General features: G+C 48.1%; 1 long non-coding RNA gene and 1 pseudogene across 1 annotated transcript; both read right to left on the bottom strand.

Moving 5' to 3' along the window:
• Positions 1-11,791: 11,791 nt before the first annotated feature.
• On the bottom strand, positions 11,792-17,567 carry LOC136303606 (forkhead box protein J1-like; annotated as a pseudogene).
• Positions 17,568-17,919: 352 nt separating this feature from the next.
• Positions 17,920-20,182, bottom strand: LOC136303615 (uncharacterized). The gene is made up of 3 exons (XR_010724266.1): positions 20,051-20,182; positions 19,709-19,928; positions 17,920-19,003 (listed from the first exon to the last, which is right to left on the bottom strand). It is a non-coding gene; the product is annotated as an uncharacterized lncRNA (long non-coding RNA).
• Between the last annotated feature and the right edge of the window lie 1,825 nt (positions 20,183-22,007).

Below are 22,007 nucleotides of genomic sequence, written 5' to 3'. Positions count from 1 at the left end.
TTCAGAACTGTTTGCATGCCTGCGTGGGACAGATCCTTCATCCTCTGAGGGGAAAACGTGAGATTTTTCCTCCAGAAACTGGATAATGGGGTACTGATGGTGGAGTCAATTTGATCACGTGAAATACAGCTCCTGCTTGGCTGCAGTTTTGGAGCACCTTCCCAAAGACAGCAATAACTCTGAGGAGCTGAACCCTGAGACTCATCCTTGTCTCCTGGGAGTTTTTACTGCCCTCAGTGCTCCCTGCACCTGCACTGCAAGGAGGGCAGGATTTTATGGCCCCTCTAAAGTCCTGTACACAACTTTTCCTGCATTTACTGCTGCTAAACACAGCCTTTGTGGGATCATATGGCACTTTAAGTGCTCTGATTTACAGAGAGGCAGCAACTCCATCTGTAACAAACATCCTAAAGCTGAGTTTAAGAGCGATCCACTGTATTTATTTGGCACATAAACACTCCCCTGCAATGCATGTGCCTGAACTCACAGGAACATCATGGGCACAGCAAGGTCACAGCCAAGCTGAAGGTGACAGGGGAGAAAGGCAAATCTTGGGAATTAGCAAATGGAAAACCGTCCTTTTCTCCTGGTAAATATTCCGAATACGTGGCTTAAATTTCTTACTCAGATAAAGAGCCTGGTGTTACACAGAACAAGAAAAAGACAACCCCAGGCTCGGTTTAGCTTTAGCTTTCCAAAGTTACGCGTTTTATCTGTGGATAGAAATTGTTTCCCTGGAATTAGGAAACTCCAGGTGGCTCTGCGAGGTCAATTATCTTTGAGCTCCCTCAAGTGGCACTGAAACCTTGGGGTTTGTCACAGAAATCCTTGAGTTTCTTACAAAAAATTCTCGAGTTTGTCATAGAAATTCTCGAGTTTGTCATAGAGATCCTGGAGTTTGTCATAAAAATCCTCGAGTTTGTCATAGAAATCTTGGAGTTTGCAATAGAAATCCCCGAGTTTGTCACTGCAATCCTCAACTTTGTCACAGAAACCCTCGAGTTTTGTACAAAACCCCTCGAGTTTGTCACTGAAATCCTTGAGCTGGTCCCTGAAACTTCCCAATTTGTTGCACAACTCCTTTCCTAACGAAGCCCTGTCATTCGAGCCCGTGTTTTTCACAGCAGCTGTAGCAAACAGAGATGCTTGGGTTTCCAGGAATCGAAACCACTTCAGAGCAGTTGAAGGCGATCCATTTAATAACACAGTTCTCTTCTGACAGATCTCTGAAAAGACACGGATCAAGGGAAATGAAGCGTTTTATGTCCAAGAGGAGTTTGCAGCTGATTCCCAACATGATACCTGCGTGTTGAGAGAAGTTGTTTTGACCTTTTTTTTTTTTTCTTCTGTGGTTCCTTCTCAAATTCATGCCTGAGTCGCTGGAAAGTGAACGTGTTGTTCAAAATCTCAGGTAAAACTCAGCCCTTTGCTTTCTACACCTTGAAGAGGTAAATAAATCCTCTGGCTTCAATCCAGAAGTTTTTTAACGTGGTTTTGCCTCGTTAAAAGCACATTTTATTTAAGAAGAACATCTTTTAATCAGAAAGCAATTGATGGGCACACAGGATTCAGGTCGTTTTTGGTGTAAGGCGATGAAATTTGATAGCAGACTGGAGCTTTTCACAGTTAAAAAAAATAGCTTTTTCAAGGGTTTGAATAATATGGCAAGAACCTTTTGGAGCAAAGAGCTCAAGAACAAAATGACTTTGGAGAAGAGAAAACTTGCAGTGTTTGAAAGATCTACAGGGAAACCGGAGTGGGAGTGTTCATCAGGGACTGCCAGGACAGGAGGGAATTCATTTCCACTGTGTGAAAAACGAGCTCCACTCTCTTTTCAAATGTTTATGAGTTGAATAAAAATTAAAGACAGACAATTAGGAGACATAAGAGGAAACATTTCAGCTGGGGTGCCTCACCAGAAAGCACACACCCTTCTCTTTTCAATGGCTGTGTTTTTAAGGATTGCTGTTTGACATATTCAATAGATATTAAAACCTTTTGTTTGCTTGTTTTAAGTTTTCCTAATTATCTTATTTGATTGATTTGTTTGTGGGCGTTTTTCTTGTGTTTGGTAACATGGGTTTTGGCTGGTTTTATTTTGATAAAGAAACTAGAAATCCAGCAGCTTTTATGTAGGGTGATGACCTCTCCCTCATAATTGTTGGCTTGGTCAGTCTCAGATGTCACAAAGAAAAAAATGAATTTTTCTGCTATTCACACTCTGTCCCAATCAGAAAATACACTCATCACCTTTCTAAACATTGACATTTATCTTTACATTGACACTTCTGAGAGGAATGACAGGTTTGTCTTTACAAACAAACTCTGGGTCTGCTGGTGGATAAAACCAGCACTGAGAGAGAAAAGAAACAATGGGAAGGATCCCACTGATTGATGAATGGAAAAGAAGACGTTTGCCTTCACAAACAAACGGTAGGTTTGCTGATAAATGAAAATGGATGTTGAAAGATGAAAGAAACAATGGGGAAACCCCATAAATTCCATAAAAATTCAAAGTTTAAAGGGGGTTGTACGTTAAGGAGGAATTTTGGGTATTGGGCACTCCGGGAAGTATGTAACTCTCAAGCACCTCAGGCAACAGGGGAAGAGAGGGAAACGGGGCCAGGAAATTGGGATAAATAGGAGGCTGCGTCCTCCAAAATTTCACAGACCTCAGGGGAAATGCCCCATGGCCTCTCCCTTTATTCTTTTATTATTAATTATCATTTATAAAGTAAAAGCACTCCTCTGGCTCCTTTTCGCACATAAACCTGTGTCGTTTGCGGGTTAATTTTCCTAGCACTGACATTCACGCTTACACTGACACTGACATATTTTTAATATTTATTTCACGTTCCTATTTCCCAGAGTTCCCCCCCCCCCCCGGCCCTCAGGCCTCAGTCCGGCGTTGCCGTGGCAACGGGGGGTCACGTGCCGGGCGGGTCACGTGCCGGGCGGGTGACGTGCCGGGCGGGTCACGTGCCGGGCGGGTCACGTGCCGGGGCTCACGCGCGGCGGGCGCGATGGCGGACGAGGAGCAGCGGGCGCTGCTCGGCGCTGAGGGCGGCGATGGCGGCGGCTCCCCGGGCCCTCCCCGCGCTGCCCGCCGCCTGCGATCCCCGCCGCCTCCCGCACCGCCTGCTCGTGCTGGCCCTCATGCGCTTCCTCGGCTTCGGTGCGGGCGGCGCGCGGGGGATCCGTGTGGGGGCCGTGTGAGGGGGGGGCGGGTGTGGGAGCCGGCGCGGAGCCCTGAGCCGTCCCCTTCTCCCCGCAGGCAGCTGCTACGACAACCCGGCCGCTCTGCAAACGCAGGTTCAGCGGGTGAGTCGCTCTCGGGGCGGGGCTTTAAAACAACAGGAGGAGTGATTCTTTCCGTGGGTGTGGGCTAACGGGACAGGGGGGGAGGCTTCCAACTAGGAGAGATGGGATTTTGGGAAGGAATTCCTGGCTGGGAGGGAAACAAAAAAAAAACAAACCCCCAAAAACAAACAAAAACCCCAACAACAACAAAAAAACAAACCAGTATTTACCCTCCAGATAAGGAAAAAAAAAAAAAAAAAAAAAAGGAAAAATTCATTCCTTTTTTCTTCAGTTTCTTCTCATCTGACTTCATCTCCTGGTTCCCATGCAGGGAGTGGTGGAGTCCCCAGCCCTGAAAGGGTTTCACAATCCTGTGGATGTGCTGGGTTAACAGCTGGGCTGATGCTCCTGGAGGTCTTTTCCAACTTTAGGGATTCTGGGGTGATTCTAAAAGGACAAAGAACTGGTGGTTCCAAAGGGTTTCAGCTCCTCTGGCTGTAACCCAAGCAGATTCCACAGGAGATGTGCATGGCCAGGTCAGCCTGGTGGGATTTCCTTCCCCATCCAAGGGGAAACTGGTTCCTATGTGCAGTCACAGTCATTTACATCTTAGTATCTTTGGGAATGTTGTTCCCAGTGGAAGCAGGCAGAGGTAAAATCCCTTGTGGCCTTCCCAAGTCTCTGGGATCCATTCCTCGTGCTGGTGGTCAGGGGTGGTTGGAATTCAGGATTTGCCCAAATGGAAGAACTAAAAATAGAAAGAAACCAAGTTGTGAGGGAAAGCTTCTCACAATTTCCACTAAAACAATCCGAGAACTTGCTTTACTCATTTCCTTCTGCTCAAACCAGGTTCTTGTCAATGAATCCTGTTCTTTTTCCTCCTTCTCAAGGAGCATGTGGAGCCCAGGCCCAGCTGTGACTCAGGTGAAAGCACAGCACCATTTTTCCTGCCTCGGGGGAAGAAGGTGAGTCCTGGAGGTCCCCTAAGAAATGACCAAATTTTGCAAGCCAAGGAAGCTGGGATGAATCTTTCCTTGAAACTCTGGGCTGGGAATAATTCCCTTCACATTTCCTGAGCGGGGATGAGCTGGTTGTGGTGCCAGGAAAGGCCAGGGGAATATCTCAGATACTCACCTGTATCTGAGGATTTGTGTTTTATTCACTTGGCATTTGTGGGGAACAGCAAGGCGAACACACTCGTTTCCTTCTCTCAGGCCGTGAATAACACTGAGGAAATTGTTTGCACTTGGAAACCACAAGGTGGGGAGCTCAGGGACATCAAAATGCAAAGAATTGTAATCTGTGGGTGAAACTCTGAAATCGAGTGTTGAGCAAGATGCTTCTAAAGGAAACAGTATATTTTCAGAATTAGATCACTAGGGATTTTTTTTTTCTGCTGTGCAAAATAATTTCTCATTCACTCTTTGAAGGAAATAAGTTGCAGTAATTACTGCAATAATTACAATTTTCCACATAATGTCCGTAATAACTCTTAGTCTATCTCTTCGTAGTTCTGAGTGAGCTTCAGCTTCAGTTCGTTATCACCTGGTGTGATCTTCCAGATTCCTTCTGGGGCTTTCTTCACTCGGGAGTGATGGATCCAGGCTTTCTGTTCTTTGATCTTGATTGCAGTGAAGGTAGTAAGAAGCACCTGGAATGGTCCTTCTCACTGTGGTTCCATGGTCTTTTCTGCAAAAGACTTAACACATACATACTGGCTTATCTAATTCTCGGTTTTGAGCTTCGGCCACGTATTTCTCAATTTCTCGAAGTTGTTTATTTAAAGCCTTTATATACTCATGTAGGGTTTCTTCCCCTACTTGCATGGGCGTTGTTCTTTTTTGAACTGCATATGGCCTTCTATACAGTATTTCAAAAGGGCTTAGTTTCTTTTTTTGCCCTTGGTTTTGTTCGAATTTGCAATAGTGCCAATGGGAAAGCCTGGGGCCAGGGCAAATTTACTCCTTGCCCCAATCTCACAATTTGTTGTTTAATCAAGTGGTTCATTTTTTCCACTTGACCACTAGATTGAGGGTGGTATGGGGTATGCAATTCACAATCTATTCCCAGGTGATTACTTATTTGCTGCACAGTTTTTGAAATAAAGTGTGGCCCTCTGTCTGAGGATATGGTGGCTGGAACTCTAAACTTCGGTTTTATTTCTTGTAACAGTGCTTGTTTACCTCTCGGGCCTTAGCTGTCCGGCCGGAAAAGGCTTCTGGCCATCCTGAGAAGGTATCAGCTAACACCAATAGGTAACGATGTCCTCCCTTCCTGGGCAGCTCTGTAAAGTCAATTTGCCATTGTTGCCCAGGTCCACAGCCTTTCCCAATTTGTCCCACTTTAGGCTTTGGAGTATTTTTGAGATTAGTTGGGAGGCAAAGGCTACACTGACGAGTTACTTGTATCACTGTGCCCTGCAATTTCCTGGCCATGATCTTTTCTTTGAAATGGTTAGACAGGGCATCCATTCGCCAGTGTGTTTTCTCATGCTCCGTCTGTACTAATACCCACAACAAATAGGAGGGTACTACAAGTTTCCCTTCTTCTGTTACAGCCCATCCCTCCTGGTTATAACTTGCCTTTTCTGCCTTAATGAGTTTTTTATCCTCTTTATTGTATATTGGCTTACCCTCAATAGAAGTTTTTCCATCTGGAATTAATGCTGCTTCAATTGTCTCATTAGGTATCTCACTTTTTGCTGCTTCTTTTGCCTCTCTATCTGCCAGCATGATCCCCTCTTCCAATTCCGAGCTCACCTTCTGGTGTGCCTTGATATGCATGATGACTGCCTTCTCAGGTAGTTGTACTGCCTCCAACACTCTCAATATTTCTTGTGCGTGTTTAATATTCTTCTTTTGTGAGTTTAGCAGTCCTCTCTTTCTCCAAGTGGCTCCGTGGGCATGCACAACTCCAAATGCATACCTTGAGTCTCTCTGCTTGAGGTAACTGCATACTCAGCATGCTTTTTCCTACTGTTGACATAGCTGCTCCCATCAGTAAAGCAGGTCTGGGCATTTTCAAGTGGGCTATCTTTCAGATCCGGGCGACTGGAGTAGGTGGCGTCAATGGTCTCCAGGCAATCATGGATCACTGGTTCTCCCATGCTTCCGCTGAGGAAGGAAGCTGGGTTCACAATGTTAGTTACCACAATCTCAGCATCATCCTGTTCCACCAGTATAGCTTGGTGCTTCAGGAATTTCTGTGGGGAGAGCCAATGCCCCCCTTTCGCTTCCAGGACTGTACACACTTTTTGAGACACTAGCACCGTCGTCTTCTGGCCCAGGGTGAACTTGCGTGCCTCTTGGATGTTCACTGCCACTGCTGCAACGGCTCTGAGGCACCCTGGCCACCCCTTAGCTGCCGTATCCAGCTGCTTAGAGAGGTAGGCAACTACCCTTCAATACGGGCCCAGGTTTTGTGCTAGTATCCCTAAAGCGATTCTTTGCTTCTCGTGAGAAAACAAAAAGAATGGCCTACTTACATCTGGAAGTCCCAAGGCTGGTGCTGACATGAGGGCTTTCTTTAGCTGGTCGAAGGCTTGAGCCGCTTCTTTTGTCCACTGAAGATCTCTGCTTCCTTCCGTGATCAAGGCATACAGAGGTTTAACAAGTAATCCGTAATTATAAATCCACAGTCTGCACCATCCTGTGATGCCTGAGAAGGTTCTCAGTTCTTTCACTGTCTGAGGCTTTGGGGTCTGGCATATTGCCTCTTTGCGATCTTGCCCTAAGGTTCTCCGTCCAGCACTCACTTCATAGCCCAGGTAAATTACTGTTTGTCTCACCATTTGGGCTTTCTTCTGGGACACCCGATACCCCTGCAGGCCCAAGAAGTTGAGGAGGCTTACCGTCCAGTCCACACATGTTTCCTGGGTCTGGGTGGCTATTAGGAGGTTATCCACATACTGGAGCAACTGTCCTTCTCCTGGTGGAGGTTCCCAAGACTCCAAATCTTTTGCAAGCTGTTCCCCAAATATGGTGGGGGAGTTTTTGTACTTTTGAGGCAAACACACCATGTGAGCTGAGTTTTTCGTCTACTTTTGGGGTTCTCCCGCTCAAATGCAAAGATTTTCTGGCCGGCTTCATGGAGAGGGAGGCAAAAGAAAGCATCTTTCAAATCTAAAACAGTAAACCAGGTTAGTTCAGGGATTAAATGAGTTAAAAAGGTGTAAGGGTTAGCAGCTACTGGATACGAGTCTTCAGTTATCTTATTAACAGCCTTTAAGTCTTGTACTAGCTTGTATGATCTCTTAGGCTTCTTCACTGGCAAGACAGGAGTGTTAAAATCAGACTGACACTCTTTTAGTAGTCTTATCTTCAAATGTTTTCAATAATTGGACTAATCCCTTCTCTGTCTTCCTTCTTTAGGGGTTATTGTTTAACTTTTACTGGCTGCCTTCTTTCTTTAAGTTTGACCTATACGGATAGTGCATTCTTTGCCCTGCTTGGTATGTCAGAAGCCCACACCCCAGGAAACACTTGATTAATTATTTTTTTGAAATTCTCTTCTTCATTGGCAACTTCAGTTTCTTTGGTTATCATCATTAAGCTTAACAGTTCTACATATTGTTGATCTTTTACCTCCAAAATAATTTTCCAATTCTTAAATACTATTTTTGTCTCCAGCTGCTCTAGCACATCTCTGCCCAAAAGTGCAGATGGAGCTTTAGGCATATATGAAAATCAATGAATTCTTCATTGTTTTTCAATTTATACTTCAATGGTTTGCAAAAAAAGTAAGCTTTTTCAGATTGGCCAGTTGCTCCTTTTACCATAACATAGTCGTTGTTTACAGGTATTAGGGCCTTATTCAGCACTGAAAATGTTGCCCCTGTGTCTATTAAGAATTCTCTTTTTTTTTTTTTTTTTTAATGCTTTTTGATCTTATTCTAATTCTTAAGTTTCACTTGGTATTATTCTGGTACAAAAATATGCTGGCCACACTCAACTTTAGGAATTTGTACTGGTTTCTTTAAGATCTTTGAAATTTCGTTTTCCAGCAACTCAAATATTTTACTGCTGCGCGGGCTTATGGTTCCACTCTTAGGTACTAGCCACTTGTACCCTTATCGGACCCACGAGCCTTGACAGACTGCACCACGAAGCACAGTCCACTGCTTACAGTAGCAGCCCCTCCTTGGGCAGGGGAACTCTTTTGAACCAGCTTCCCAATTCTTGTGCCTCCTATTCCTGGGCATATATCAAAATCAACACAAGAGAGAAAAAACAACAAAACGAAACAAAAACCAGTTTGTTGACTTTAAAAAGGAAAAAGTTAGCTGTACTTTCAGCTGTTGAGGAAAGAATTATGGTTAAAAAGCAAAAAAGGAAAAATCAAAACAAGGCTCGAGGCATAAAAAGCAAAACAGATGTTTTCAAACTAAGGCTCGAAGCATTACCTGTTGAGACAAGAACTTATGGTTAAGAAAAGGATAAACGTCTTTTTATTAAAGCAAACAAACGAAAAGCAAAAACAGACAAACGAAAACTTTTCCAATCAGTCAGGCACAGTTTTAGGCTCGCAAAGGAAGCAGCCAAGGTGGGGGGGAGATCCTCTATGACTCTGAATACATTCTTAAAATCCTACAGACTTCGGCCGGGACACAGCACAGACCCTCCTGCAGGAAAGGGGGGGCGGGGCTCAATCCCACACTCCCCCTTCGCTCTTCTGCAGTTGCAGCCGAGGACTACAGCACTTTGAAGATATTATCACACACTCTGGCAATTGCAAACTTCCACTTGCCAAAAATCCCTCGGCGTTTTACAAAGAGCTGGGAAACATAGCCTTAGGCTGTGAGTTCAGCCTGTTGTCTGACTACCAAGGTGACACTAAGTACCCTTGATCACCAGCTATGTCAGGCATAGATAGAAAGAGAGGGGAAAAAAATCTCCTTGCCTGTTTTGTTCCTTTTTTTTTTCCTTTTTTTTTTTTTTTCCTCTACAGTTTATTCACTCAGGGGGCTTTTCTACTGAACAACAAACTAATTGAAGTCACACTATCAGTTAAACGATCAAAACTAGCACACAGCCTTCCCGTGAGACGCCACAGCCTTCCCAAATCCCTTCTCCTTCTCAGACAGAGGTATCTCTCCGCCAATGAGCGGGGGTTTTAAAATCTCTTCCATGTTGCAGAATTTCCAAAAACACAGAGATTAGAGATTAGTAGCAGATTCCAAAATGACACAAACAGAAACGACTGCTCTACAAGCTTTCACAAACCGCAGCACAAACGGTACAAAATTGATTCACAATCACAAAACCTCGGGATCGCCAAGCAGACACAGATCTGCCCGCAATACACACACACACATCCGGTGCGCGGGCCCACGACTCAAAACGGGACCCTTTGCATCTCAAAACTCAGGCTAGCCCCTCAGATTATGCTTTACCAAGGTGCACCTTTAAACTACAAGCCGAAACCGGAGCTAGTACTGCTTTAGAACCAACAAGACCCTAGACCAGCGGCTCTGCTGCCGCCGTTGCTGCCCCGCCACTCGGGATGCAGCCACCAACTGCCAGGTTCTTTACCTGGAAACAAAACAACCATCTACGATACTCCGCGGAGTTTTTCCAAAACTCATTCAGGCCTCTGCTTTGCATAAGACGTCTCTTATGACTTACAAGCTGCCTCTATTCAAAGGTACCTGTCTTCAGTATTTGTTCTTTACTTTATTTTTTAAACATACCTTTTTGTCCGTAGTTCCAGCAGGCTCTGGTCTGTCTCCGGGGGCGTCAGGGGGTCGCAGGAGCCTTCTACTCAGAAAATCCTGGGGGGCGCCCAAAAGGGTCCTAGACCCCGATGGCCCCCTCAGCGAGAGAGAGCAGGCTCCTGCCTGGCTCGCCATAATGAATTATTAAAAAAATATGAATATCGCCCTAATGCCGATATCCAACTATGACGGACAAAAGACTCTCTAAGAGTTTAAAGTTAGAAAGTGTATGTTTAATTACGATGCCGGGCAGCCTGCGGGATAGCTCCCAAACACACGCGCGCTCACAGAAGATCACAGGGTCTTTTTATCTACAGAAGTATTGAATACCCAAAACACAAATGTATATTCATGACTTTAGTACATCCCATTCCCCGCTTCGTATGGTAATTAGCCAAAAGCTATTAAGCGTGCGTGGTTTGTTCTTTGAAATGGGTCGGTGGTCTTTTTTATGGGGCGGGGTCTCAAAATGATGAAGTAAGTGAGTCTGCTTTGACTTTTTAACCTTTTAGTGTTGCGTGACAACTGAATCCTGTTTTCCCAGGAGTATTTGATTTATGAATTCATTGTCCTTCTTGAAGCCTATTGATTAGTCAGAATACACAAACATAAGTTGACAGGCCCCATGATTTATCAGTTCCTTAAATCCAGCTTCTGCTTATCAAAAGGGAAGTCTATCTGTCTTACTTCAGCAATATCTGGTTCAACTAAAATCTTTAATTCTTCAAAATGAATGTTTCAGGAATGGAGCTGGAGCACCGGGAGAGGCTGAGGGATGTGAAGGGGCTCAGGAGGGACCTCCGTGGTCTCTACAGCTCCCTGACAGGAGGGGCAGCCAGGTGAGGGTCAGGCTCTGCTCTCGGGTGACATGGTGAGGCAGAAAGGCTCCCAGAGGAGGTTTAGGTTGGATCTGAGGGAAAATTCCTCCTGGAAAAGGCAGTCTTGGCCCAGGCTGCCCAGAGCAGGGGGACTCCCCATCCCTGGGGGGGTTTCACAGCTGTGTGGATGTGGCACTTGGGGACGTGGCCAGGGGTGACCACAGCCTTTTCCAACCTCAGCCATCCCCTGATCCCTTTGGGACCAAACACCAAAAACTCCGGGTTAAATTGTGCCTCCCCACCCCGGGGGGCTTTCCTTGGCCTCTCCCCCCAGCCTGCATCCTGCCTGCCCTGCTCTTCCCTCCCTGGAATCCTCCCCCTTTTCCTCTCCCCAGGTGCCGGACGGAGCGCCCCCTTCCCCCCGGCAGGACTCTGGGGTGAGTGGTGACCCCCCCCGGACACTCCCTGACCCCCGTGTCCCCATCCCTGCACCCCAGACCCCCCCTCACCTCAAACCTCACTCCCCCCATCCCCCCCCGCTCGCCGGGGCAGCGGAGAACGCGGGGGCGGGTGGGATTTGAGGGGGCCGAGCTGGGAGGGGTGGGGGACAGGGCAGGGGGGTGCCGGGGAGGTGAGGGGGGCAGAGCAGGGGGGCATTGAGGGGGTCAGGAGGGGCCTGGGGGGGGCAGGGGGCGCTGGGAGGTATGGGGGGGGGGCACTGGGGGGCTGGGCACAGCGGGGACAGGGGAGGCACAGCGGGGACAGGGGGGCGCTGCCCGTGTCCCCCCATCCTGTTCAGGTCCTGTCTCCCCCCCACGCCCCCGGGTCCCACCCAGGAGGGGAAGCAGCATCTTATCTTATCTTATCTTATCTTATCTTATCTTATCTTATCTTATCCTATCCTATCCTATCCTATCCTATCCTATCCTATCCTATCCTATCCTATCCTATCTAATGTAGTCTAATCGCCCATCTCTACGAGAGATTTAAAGGGGTCGTCCACAAAGTCCATGACATCCGTGTTGGGCAGTGAGGCCTGGATGTTTTCAGCCCCTTGCTCCAGGAGGCTGCAGCTGGGGAGGAGATTCTCCGGTGTCTCCTCGTTCCAGGCAACCTCCAGGAAAGCCACGGCCGTCAGGTTTTCATCCAAGCCCGGCGTGGTGAGGCCGGGCTCGGCGGGGATTTGCTGCTGCTCTTGCTCCCCTGCCGGGCACAGGGGCAACACTTCAGCCAGGGTGGAAGGTGGCAGCTCCAGGTTGTCGAGAGCGAGGAAATCTTGCTCCAGGGAGGGGCTGAGCAGAGCCTCCCAGTCAATGCTGCCCATCAGTGCGGTCAGCTCGTGCGGCTCCTCGGGGTCGCCCGGGGCATCGCTGGGCAGGCAAGAAGCCTCGGCCACCAGGGCTGTGGGGCAGGGCTCTGGGAACTGCTCCGGGAACTGTTCTGGAAACTGCTCCGGGACCTGCTGCGGGAGCTGCTGCGGGAACTGCTCCGGGACCTGCTGCGGGAACTGCTCTGGGACCTGCTGCCCCTCCTCGTTCCCCATGGGATCGCTGTAGAGGTTGCTCCCAAACTCCTCGAACTCTTGGAGCAGCTGCTGCAGCTCCGCGCCCACCTCGAGGCTGCCATGGGCCGGGCTGGGCGCACGCTGAGCTGCTGGCTGGGCTCGCTTGCTGGAGGCTGGCGGGATTTGCTCTGGAAACGCCCCGCGGCCCTCGGAGCTGCTGCTCTTGGGCCACTTGGTGTATTGAGGGTGAAACTTCCAATAGGCGCCTCTGCCCGGCTCCCCCTTGTCCCAGGGAACTTTGACGAAGCGCTTGTTGACGCACAGGTTGTTCCGGATGGCGCTCTAGATGCAAAAGAGAACAAACCCCAGGGTTGAAGTCCTGCCAACGGCTCCTACCTGCCAGCTGGGATGAGCGCGGCAGAAGTAGCTGAAGTTGTCGCGGATCCACTTGCAGATGGCGGCCAGGGTGAGCTTGGACTTCCCGCTGGCTTCCATGGCCGTGCAGATGAGGGTGGCGTAGGAATAGGGCGGCCTGACGTGCGGGTTGGTTTTGTAGTCGACGTCCTCGGCGGGCGGAGGGGGCCTGGGCACGGTCTGGGGCAGGGACGCAGTCACCTCGCCTGCGCTGGAGGCGGAGGAGGAGGACGCGGCCGTGCTGGGAATGTCGAGGAAGTCGCAGAGCTCCTCGGAGGTCAGGGGAAAACCCGGGCTCTGGAAGTCCACCAGGCTCACCAGGTTCTCCCAGATGCTGCAGCGATCATTGGGATCCTCGGAGATGGGAGGCAGGCCGAGGTCGGCGCCCGTGAGATTGACCAGCCACAGCATGTTGGGCTCCTCGCGGCGCTGCTGCTGCTGCTGCTGCTGCTCCTGGCTGGAGCTGGATTGCTCCTGAGCCTCGAGCACGGGGCTGGGGCTCGCCATGGCCTCGGCGCCGGGCAGGGCTCACGTGGAGGCAGAAAATGCACGGGGCAGATGCTGCAGGGAGAAGAGGCAGAGGGTTGAGGTTCAGCGAGAAGCAGCACCCGGACAGCGCCGGGTGTCCCCGGTGCCGCTGGGTGACACGCGTCCCCGGGGCGCTGGGCGCGGGAGCCGCAACGTCCGCCCCGGGGGGGAGCTTTAGCAGCCCCGAGCCTCGGGGAAATTCCCTCGAAGCCTCGCGACCCCGGGCCCCCCAAAGCCAACCCCGCCCAGTGCCCGGCGAGGTTTTGGCCGCAGAAAGAACGAAAGAAAATCAACATCCCCTCCCCGCCCTCAAACAACACGAATCCAGTCCTGCCCTCCCACCAAGCAAGGCGGTTTCTCACACCTGCCACGGGTCAGGACGGCACCTCAGAGTCCGACACCTCCACCCTACGGACCCTAAACCACTCGTCCATCCCCTCCCGCCCCATCCTATCCCATCCCCGCTCCCTTCGCTCTGCTGCTGTTCGTCATTCCCCCTGCCTCCGGTCCCCCAAACTAACCCGGAGCAGGGATCCACCCCAAGCGCGGCGTCCCTCGGAGCGACCCGGCGGCTTCAGCCTTGGGGAAATGCCGTGCGGGGGACGCGGCCTTGGCTCCGGCCTTGCAAAGCCGGGATGCCGGCGCTGCTTTTGGGCCAGGAGACCGAGAAACGGAGAGAGTCAGAGTGCGGCCGGAGCGCAGCAGCTGCCGCTGTGCGGGCTGGAGCGGCTCTGGGGCAACGGCAGCGCTGCCGAGCCTTGGGCTCGAGGGGGACGCTGCCACCAACGGGCATTTCCCCGCCCGGCTGCTGAACGGGCTCCTCTGGCGCCGTGCGGGGCTGAGCCCAGCCCCCGCCGCTTCCCGCAGCCCCTCGAGGGCAGCCCCCCGAGCTTCACAACTCCATTTCCGGCCATGTAGGCATGGTTTATTGACGCCGTGGGGGGAGCTTGATGCTGATTGGGCCGTAGGGGTGGGGCTGCTCCACTTGCAGCCAATGAGCGGCACCGAGGTCTGGGGGAAAGGGGGCGGGGCTTCAGTGGGCAGAATGTAAGTGGGAAGTGAAGTGGGAGGAGCATAAAGGGGTGGGGTTATAGCAGGGATAATGAAAGTGGGCAGGGCTTGTGTGAGCGGGGCTTAAAGTGGAAATAGGCGAGGCTTAAAGGTAAAGGGGTGGGGCTTAAATGGGTGTGGCCAAACGGGAGTGGGCGTAAAATCGTGTTGAGGAAAGTGGGCGGGGCTTCGGTGGGGGGGTTTGAATGACAAGTGGGCGTGGCGTAAAGTGGGTGGGGGATAATGTGGAGGGAAATGAAGAGGTGGGGCTTAAAGCATGGTTGAAGGGGAAGTGGGCGTGGTTTAGGAGAAAGGGGCGTGGCCAAAGCCCACCCAAGCTCGGCCACCGGGGGCGTGGCCACCCGGCTGAGGATGGCGCCAAGCTCCGCCCCTTCCGGGGGCTGGGCGTGGTCAAGGAGCAGCCTGGGAGGGGGAGGAGGAGAAATTTGGGGAAAAATTCCCAAAATTCCCCGAAAAATTGCGAAAGTTCCCAAAAAATTCCCCCCAAAATTAAAACATTGTAATTAAAAGATCAGGAAAATCAGGCAAAGTTTGGAGAAATTTTGGCCAAAATTTGGGAAAAATTTAATTCAAATTTCATTAAATTTCAATAATTTGTTTTTTAAAATTTGTTAAAAATTGATCCAAAGTTCTGACTCAAAAAATCGCGAAAACTTTCTCCAAAAACACCAGAACTGAACTTGACCAAAATCATCCCGAAAAAGTTTAACAAAACATTCCCTAAAATATTCCAGGAAAATCAGGAAAAAATTCCCGAACTTTTCCCCGAGTTTTCCCAAAGTTTTGATGGTTTTGGGATGAATTTTTGAAGAATTTTGATTCAATTTTTTTACCAAATTTCTACAAATTTTTTTCTTCACAATTTTTCCCCCAAATTTTCCCGATTTTTTCCCAAAATTTTGATGAATTTTGGACAAATTTTAAAACAATTTTGACAAAATTCCAACAAATTTTCACTGACCCCCCCAAAGGATCTCCAAAAAATCCCAAAATTCTCCCCCAAATCCCAAGAAACTTGGAACAATCCCCAAAAATCCCACAAATTTTCCCAAATTTCGCCCTCAAAATTTCAGGATTTCACCTCGAGATCGAGCGTCGGTGGCTCCGGAACTTCCGGGACGACCTCGGGGGGCGGGGCCGGAAGGGGCGGGATGGTAATGAGGGAGAGAAGTCGTGACATCATCAGGACACGCCCCCTTGACATTCTCACCCTGAGCTCATTTTGTGTTTAAACGCTGTCATGTCCTTTTTAAACCACGCCCACGTCCACTTTTCACGCCGCCAACTTCCTGTTGAAGCTCCTCCCACTCATTAGGGACAATTAAAATTGCCAGAATCTCAATGTCCGGATTTCTCCGCCCACTTCCAGTTCAAAGCCCCACCCATTTCCTGTTTACACGCACACACTTCCGGTTTAAGCTCCACCCGCTGTTGGCCGCCACGTTGGGTTTTTCACCGTTTTATTTTATACATTCTCTCCAGAATTTCTCAATAATTTTACGATTCCTTTGGGAATTTCGCCCCATCTTTGGTCTTGGCCTTGCCCCCGAGTCTCGTTTGGGGCTCTGGCTCCTCCCACTTCCGTTTTAGGCCCCGCCTCTACGTGGGCTCCTCCTCCAGCGGCTCCAGCGAAAGCTCTGAGGAGGGGGAGAGGCAGAATTAGCGAAAAATTCCCAAAAAATCCCAAAATTTCCCCAAAATTTTCTCAAAATCCCTCAAATTTCCAGACATTTTCCTGATTTTCCTGAAATCCCCCAAAATTTTCCCCCAAAATCCGCAAAAAACCCCCAAATCACCAAATTGCACCAAATTCCCAAAAATCTCCCAAAATCCATAAAAATTCTCCAAAATTTCCCCCAAATCCTCCAAATTTCCCCGGAAATTCCCGATTTTCCTGAAAATTTCCCAAAATCCCTCAAAATTGTTCCAAAATTTCCCCAAAATGTCCCAATTCCCAAAAATTCCTCAAATAATCTCCCCAAATCTATTAAAATTCCCCCAAATCTTCCAAATTTCCCCAAAAATCCCCAATTTTCCCTAAAATTTCCCCAAATTACCTAAAACCACCAAAATTCCCCCAAATTATCCCAAAATTCCCCAAATTTTCCCCGAAATTCCTGATTTTTCCCCAAATTTTTCCCTAAATTTTCTCAATTTTGGACCCAAATTTTCCCAAATTTTCTGAAATTTTTCCCAAATTTCACCAGTTTTGACCCAAGTTTCCCAAATTTCCACCAAAACTTCCCAAAAGCTCCCAAAATCCTTTAAAATTTCCCATGTCCCCCCAAATTTCCCAAATTTCCACTAAAATTTCCAGAATTTTTCAGAAATTTCCTAGTTTTTGGCCCAAATTTTTCAAAATTTACAATTTTCCCCCAAAATTTCTCCAAATTTCTCCATTTTTACCCCAATTTTTCCCAAAATTACCCCAAATCCTCTAAAATTTCCCATGTCCCTCTGAAATTTCCCAAATTTCCACCCAAATTTCTCCAATTTCCCCATTTTTTACCCAAATCTGAGGGATTTCCCCCCATTTCCTCACGTAGGGGGAGGGGCAGCTCCAGCTCCGGCGCCTCCTCTGCGGCAGGAGGGGAGGGGAGAGAAAAAGTCACAGAAATCGTCAAAATTGACCCAAAATTGACCCAAAATGAACCAAAATGTACCAAAAATGATGAAAAGACACAAAGTGGTTCAAAATTGACCCAAAATTGACCCAAAATGGCCAAAAAATGACCCAAAAATATTCAAAAATGAGTCAAAATTGTCCAAAATTGACCCAAAAGGAGCCAAAACCACCCAAAATGATAAAAAGATCAAAAATGTCAAAAATGTCCAAAATTTGGCCCAAAAGGAGCCAAAAAATAAGCCAAAAAAAAAGATCAAAAAATTGACCAAAATTGACCCAAAAAAATGAGGAAAAAAAAGGTGAAATGCAATAGGCGAGCAGGGGCCGGCAGCCAGCACGGAGGGGCAGAACCCCGCAGCACCGCTCGGAGCCCCTGCCTACAGCAAGAGGCACTCGAGGGCAACAAGAAGAGTCTTGGTGGGGGCCAGAACAGTCTGCAGACAGTCCAGCTGCTTCTAGCCGAGTGTTCACACCCCTAAGTCACCCAGATGTCTGATCAATTATCCTTCTCTGTGCTGCCAAATTCAGGTCCCTTGTTTTGTGTACAACGCAAACAGTACCTGCAGTAAGACGGATTCTCCCCACACTCCCCATTTTGATTAAAGTAGCTAAAGCATTGCTATTGTAAATGTACATTGACTCTTTTTTACATGGCAATAGGAAGTTCAAGTATTTAATAAAAACCTGAAGTATGTATTTACACGGTGATCTGATCAATTGATTTTGGTCAAAAGGTGATAGATACAGAAACTACACATTTACTGCTGGAATAAAGATATTTCAGATCCTGTACATTACTTATCCTGGAATTCAAATGTGAACATGATGTTGTGACTAAACCAAACCTTGTCACTCTTCCCCCATCACCCTCTCAGCCACTGAAGGACTAAGCAACAGTTTTCAGTTACTTTGACCAATTAATTCTTCATGACAGTAAAATCAAGGAGTCGCACAGATTTCTGTGCCACTTTCACAACAATAGATTAGAATCCCATTTAGATCTATTTCTTATTTCTTACCAATATTGTCACTAGTTAGTCTAGTCACAGCTAATGAGAAAGTTTCATTAGCTTCCAGCTGTCTTTGAAAACAGATGTAATCATCATGTGTGCATATACTTACATAGATTTACAATGGGCAGCTTAAATTCCTTCAATGCTGTTAGTGATGCAGAAGCCCAGAGAACTTTATTAACCAATTATCTGGTATCAAACTTCTTTTGATCCGCATGTCTAAGGATCAAGGGTTTACAAGATTTGCTGAACTGACATTGGTTTCAACTAAATGAACTCAAGAACTGAATCAGAACACTTTCAAATTCTCCTTAGTTTTACTGTTGTTTCACTCCTCTGGAATAAAGAAATTGACCAGTTGAATGTTAATCTAAAGCAAAAAATATGCAATATTATGGCCACCACTTAAAACCCAAACTTTTGTAATAAAGCATTATTCCATGCACATGTCAAAAATGCTTAATCAACCCAAAGATCAGAAATAATATGCAAGAAAGGAAATAAACATCTGAAAGCCTTTAAAGCTCAGTAACACTGGATATGTTCAATAGCAACTAAGACATAATTGGCTTTATTTTTTTTTCAAGCTCCATCATTAAGAGACTGATTAATTACACAGTGCAGAAATTAAAATCTCATGGCAACTCACTCCAAACAGTCTGCACTGCAAAGCATCTGTAATTCAAATAGAAGTTTCAGATAAATGTAGTGTGCAGTGAATTCCAGCAGTACCTCAGGCTCTGGGGTACTGGGTAGACGGAACCACACAGATGCCAAACCCTGCTGATCTCTCACACAAGTGAGCCTATGTGGCCAAAGGCTTCTTTTGCAAAAACCCAGATGCTTGTGCTGGCAGGCAGAATGCAAAACACAGTGGTCTGTAGCACCTGCCTCTTCTGCATCTTCACATTGGTTAGTCCCCAGAAGTTTTAGTTATGTCTGCTTTATTCTCTGTTCCAGTTCATGCTTGTGTTTAATAAGCCGTTCTATTTCTGTTCCTAAAGTTTGCAGGTTTTCCTTCGTGGGAGGGAAAAAAATGATAAGATAAGTTATACAGGGAAATTAATCCATCAGCACAAAATACACTAATAAGTCAAAATTAGTGTTTATGTCAGCAGGTTGATACTTTCAAGTATCCAGAACAAATGCAAATTATCAGAGTCAGAAAAAAACCAAACTCATTTCAATAAAAAACTCAAAGCTCTTGGCAAGTCCTTTTTTGCAGTTACCAGTACTCCACAGGATGCCCAGAAGGTAGAATGCTAGTTCCCCTAAGCATTTAAGGGAAATGATGATTACAGGAAGAGATCTCCAGCTTGTGCACAACCCTGCAGCCCAGCTGGCAGCCTGCACACCATTTTCCAGCCTGCCAGCTCTCCGTGGCAGCAGAGGTGCTGCCCCAGCAGCTCAGGAGGGCCAGGCAGGCAGAGCCCATGCTCCTGGTTCCACATGCCCAGGGGAGAGCATGGAGAGACCCTGCCCTGCTGAAGGCACAGGCACTCCAGGTCTTATCTCAAGCAGCAGCCCATTAGTGCAGCATACTCTGAGGGTACCAAACTGGAGGAACATGGCATCATGTCACGTAACTCCCCGGTTAACCTCAATGCTATCAGTGGCACCAAATCACAATGAGCTGACTTCTGAAAAGCCTTTCACAGCATGCAGTGAAGGAAGCATCTAAGAACCACAAGAATGTGCACAAGAACTGGCACAGCTACTCACTTTCAATGTAATATTCTTCAGGAATGTATCTTCTAACACAGCCTGAAGCTTCCTGTTTATCTCTAAGGAGAGTTCCAAGGTGAGCCCACTGTCTGCAGGGTGAGATGTATACAGAGATGCCATAATCCCACCACGCCTGCTCAAGTGAACTTTGTTGAAGTCAGAGGCCTCTGATGAGAGGGTTCCAGCCTCTTCCCTCAAAATATAGCTCTGAATAATTCTGGAGGATAAAAAAATAAAAAAAACAACATCATAGCATTGCACGGCAGAGAAGAGTCTGATGCTGAAATAACTTTAGATTCCTGACATGAGTAATTTTACTTTCAAGCAGTACTGTATTACCAAAAAAAAGCAGTAAAAGTTTACTCCTGCAATTTCTATGCCAGAGGAAAACCTGGGATACCAGTAGTGATACAGGAAATGCTGGCAAATCAAGAGACTACAATGTGCAGCATTTACTTATTTAAAAGTATTCTGAAAAGATACTGGGACAAGAAAGATCTTTCTGGTAAAAAGTCTACTTTTCTTTGCTGAAGGACTCCAGACACGGAATCTTAAGCTTTCTACACATGAGAAAAAAATTACAAAGTCACTTCTCAAGAGTTTAGGAGGGGCTGGTTCAGCTCAGCCTTGCTGATAAAGCAATTTGGGTTTTCCCTCATCAATCTGTTTCATTAACTACAAATGCAGAATTGGAGAAGTTGTTGGATATTTTTGCGTTTTTCTGCAGCTGGCGGCAGGAGACTTTGCTCAGACCGGGGGTTGGGGCTGTCCAGCCTGGAGAAGAGAAAGACCTGGGGAGATTTCATTGGGGCCTCCCAAGACCACAAGGGAGCCTGAAAGAGCTGCAGAGGGACCTTGGACAAGGACCTGGAGTGCCAGGACAAGGGGGAATGGCTTTAAACTACAGGAGGAGAGATTTAGATGGGATCTTGGGAAGGAATTCCTCCCTGGGAGGGTGGGGAGGGCTGGGCTGGAATTCCCAGAGCAGCTGTGGCTGCCCCTGGATCCCTGGGAGTGTCCAAGGCCAGCTTGGAGCCCCTGGGACAGTGGGAGGTGTCCCTGCCCGTGGCAGGGTGGGGCTTGAAGGTCCTTCCACCCCAAATTCCATGATTCCAACCCAAAGATAACCTGGATTGGAGGCGGCAGTGCCTGGGGGCTAAAGCACCTTCCCAGCTGTTATCAGAACAGGAGTTGCAGACATTTTATCCCTGGGTTTTCTTCCTTGTCCCTCAGCTGGGAGGTGATGGGAACGACCAGCAGGATCTTCCCCAGGCCCTGGGAGTGGGACACTGGGAAGGGGACACTGGGAGTGGGACACTTTGGGAACGGGATACTTTGGGAGTGAGACACTGGGAATGGGACACTGGGAGTGGGACACTGGGAGTGGGACACTTTGGGAATGGGACACTTTGGGAATGGGACACTGGGAGTAGGAGACTGGGAATGGGACTCTTTGGGATACTGTGGGAATGGGACACTTTGGGAATGAGACACTGGGAATGGGACATTTTGGGACAGTTTGGGAAGGGGACTCTTTGGGAGTGGGACGCTTTGGGAGTGGCACTTTTACAACCACTATTGGCTTTGTGGTTTATCCTGAGACAACAGACCCAACCATAAATTGTCACTTCAGGGCCAGCATTTAGTGCCAGCTCAGGGAAATGCAGGGTGGTTGTGGCAGGTATTAAACACCCCCAATAAATCCTGGAGGAGGATCCCAGGGTAACAATGCCTGCTTGCCAAATCTGTTTGCAGAGCGCACAAAAGCAATGAGGAAAACATTGCAACAGCACAAAGGTTTTCTCACAGCTCCACCACAGGCTTCTGCCTCAGCAAAGCTGATTGTTGGTGCTTTTCTTCCAGCCCCAAACTGGGATTGAGCCAGGCCCTGCATCCATTGGGACTGGGATGCTGTGGCTGTAGGATAAACCCCCAGCCAAGCCCCGCAGGGAGCCATTTATCCTGTTTGGAGCCCGTTTATTTTTCCTCCTTCCCCTGAAGATGTGTGTGAGGAGCAGAGATTCAGCCAGGCCCTCTTCCCAGGCCCATGGGATGTGTGTTTCTTTCCCGTTTCCTGGAAGCGCTCGGTGTTTGGGGAAGGTTGCTGGGCCACGAGGAGCTGCTGGACACCATCCACAGCCCCTCTCAGGCATTTTCTGCTGGGTGGGACTCCCTGAAAATCCCTTCAGCTTTGAAGGGAAAGCACTTTTCCTACGGGGCACACAGGGTGTGAGGCTGGCTCTGGGAAAGAAATATTCCCAGGGAAGAAAGGCTGGGAACGTGCTGACGGCAGCAC

This window comes from Chamaea fasciata, unplaced genomic scaffold (assembly GCF_029207755.1).
Source record: "Chamaea fasciata isolate MVZ Bird 193981 ecotype frontalis unplaced genomic scaffold, bChaFas1.0.hap1 SCAF_39, whole genome shotgun sequence".
Taxonomy (NCBI): Eukaryota; Metazoa; Chordata; class Aves; order Passeriformes; family Sylviidae; genus Chamaea; species Chamaea fasciata.
This window is presented reverse-complemented; position numbering and strand designations above follow the sequence as displayed.